Raw genomic sequence first — 2,495 nt, forward strand, 5'->3', positions numbered from 1 at the left:
GAACATCCTGAGTTCAGATGTCTTAAAATCTCCAGTGTTGTTGGAAGAAAGTAAATGACTCCAATGACACCCCTTAGAAAAATATGCTTGGTTGCTGTTAATTAAGCTGCAAGTAAACTCAAACAAAGTTCCCAAAGGATTTATTATAAATAAATCCTCTATGACAAAGAATTGGTTGCACTTTTTCTCCTCCTTCTAATATTAAGATGATGCCATGTCACAAAATCTCCCAGTCTTAAACCATTCAATGTAAGCATACCTGAACTTTAATCGCACTGTCTCATTAGGCAAGGTAAATCTATGGCTTTTGTTAATAAGTGTTTGAAGGATATATGGGGGATTTAACCACAGAATGAAATTACTTTATTGCTCATTTACTATTTTCTCTTTAACTAGCGTATCTTCCTCTTATCTCCTAATTTATTGCCAATACTCCAAAACAATATAAAGCTTGACTCTTAATGAACATCCTGAAGGTCAGTGCAGAGACAGAAATTGGATTCCATTTTTTTCCCCTCAACTAATATTATTAGACAGGACACTTTTCCCAATAATGTCAAAGACTGGAGCTCCATGTTAACAAAGATGTGACACAGTTCAATTATTCAGGGTCATTCCATGGGACGAGTGTGATCCAAGGACAAACTGAAGGAAATATGGCGCAGAATGCAAGACTTTGGAAGTTACAATGTACTCTTTGTAAGATGACCTTCCCACTTGGTTCTGTCACATCCCTGGTCTCTCTCCGACCATCTTGTCTTCTCTTGTTCATGGCTGCAGTAGTACACCTTCTCACCCAACTAATACTTTGTCCCATACGATCAAAGCTGCTACAAAGTTTGAATATCAATTGTGTACGAGTAAACATAATAGTAGCTTTTAATATATATTATTGTCAATAAAACATTATAATGTCCATTTTATATACATTAATGGAAATTAGTTAACTTGTGCAAAGTCAAATCGCTACAGCTTGAGAGTACTTATTTCTCCCTGCCCCACAAGACTGGTGCTTTGTGGAAAAAATAGTTACTCTGTGTTTTGATCTCATAAAGAATAAAAATGATTTAAAGAGTAAGCAAAAAAGTAAAATGGGATAAAAATGATTGGATAAGTTAGAGCATTTGCTTTAAATGAAGAACCTCTGGGAAATCAAGGGTACCTCTCAGACAATGTTTTTTACAGATGTGAACAAATATTTTATAGGTAAGTGCAAGAAAATTACTGTTTTTATTCATCCAACCACTTAACCCATTCAAGTGGTTATACAGCAAAGAGCTAGTTGTGACCCAAACCTCCATACTACCCTTGGGTGTCACCTTGTTTTAGATTTTCAACATTCTGAAAAGCTTAAGTATAAGCTTATGAAGCCCACATCATTTTCCCTTTCCCTATGATCACCATTTCTGTATCTGACCACTCCCTGCACAACTTCTTCACAATAGGTACTAGTGACCCAGATCTCTACAGTCCCCTCCATGTACCTTGAGTCATGTCCTGCCCCATGAACTCTGTACCCAGGGGAGAGGACTTGGGTAAAGTAGAGAATCATTTATCATCCTCTTCTTTACAAAGTCAATTCTGAGTCTCTTAAGAACACCCTTCACACATTTCTACTCATGCAAGGGAGTTGTAAATGCTTTGAGAGAATACCTTGCATAAACCATAAAATCAATTTATAAGATTACAGGGAGGAGTGGGACACACAGACCAATCTCTGCATGCTTTTTGATCAAACTCCTTCTGCCCATTCTGTGCCCTTCTTTCCTCTTCTCTGATAAGGACCTGGTATCCAAGAGGATGCAATTCACTCCTGGGACCCTTGCCATAAGCCAAAGCCGAAAAATGTAATCCTGGAAGGATAAATCTTTTTGAAAAAATCAAATTATCAATCCAAACAGTCACACTTCCTAGAGAGGAAAGAAAAGGTCTCCCAACGTCACAAAAATGACATATGAGTGAACTAACAGACTCATGGGAAATCTTTATCCAAAATGGCAGTTAGAGTTAGTCTGACTTTATTTCCATTCTGTTGTTAATGACCTTGGAAATCAAGAAAAACTTTTCTGGGAATTTGCAGCTACAGAAAAGATCAACACTTGTCATAAAAAAATAGTTATTTCATCCATCTGCTGTTTGATTTCCGTCCTTCAATCTGACTATTACACCCACGTTTTCAAAGGTCAGAGAGTTTTGCTGTATTTGATCGTCAGTAGGTGGGAGGCATCACTTTTAAAAAGTACCATTTTCAGGACAGGCTCAAAACAGTGAATCTAATAAAGTTCTACAGAGAATGATTACAAAGTCAGACCTCAAAGGTTTGATTTACTTCCTGAAGAGCAGAGAGATAATAGTTATGGAGTAGGAACAAAAATAATCACACAATGAGAATGGCATGATTTTTTTAAGTGCCTACTAATTATCATATTTTTGAGACTTAATAGAAGTCAGCATGCAATCCTGATGATTTATGTGGCTCTCTCCTACTGTGATGT

Source organism: Herpailurus yagouaroundi, unplaced genomic scaffold (genome assembly GCF_014898765.1).
Source record: "Herpailurus yagouaroundi ecotype Mexico unplaced genomic scaffold, PumYag 140, whole genome shotgun sequence".
NCBI lineage: Eukaryota > Metazoa > Chordata > Mammalia > Carnivora > Felidae > Herpailurus > Herpailurus yagouaroundi.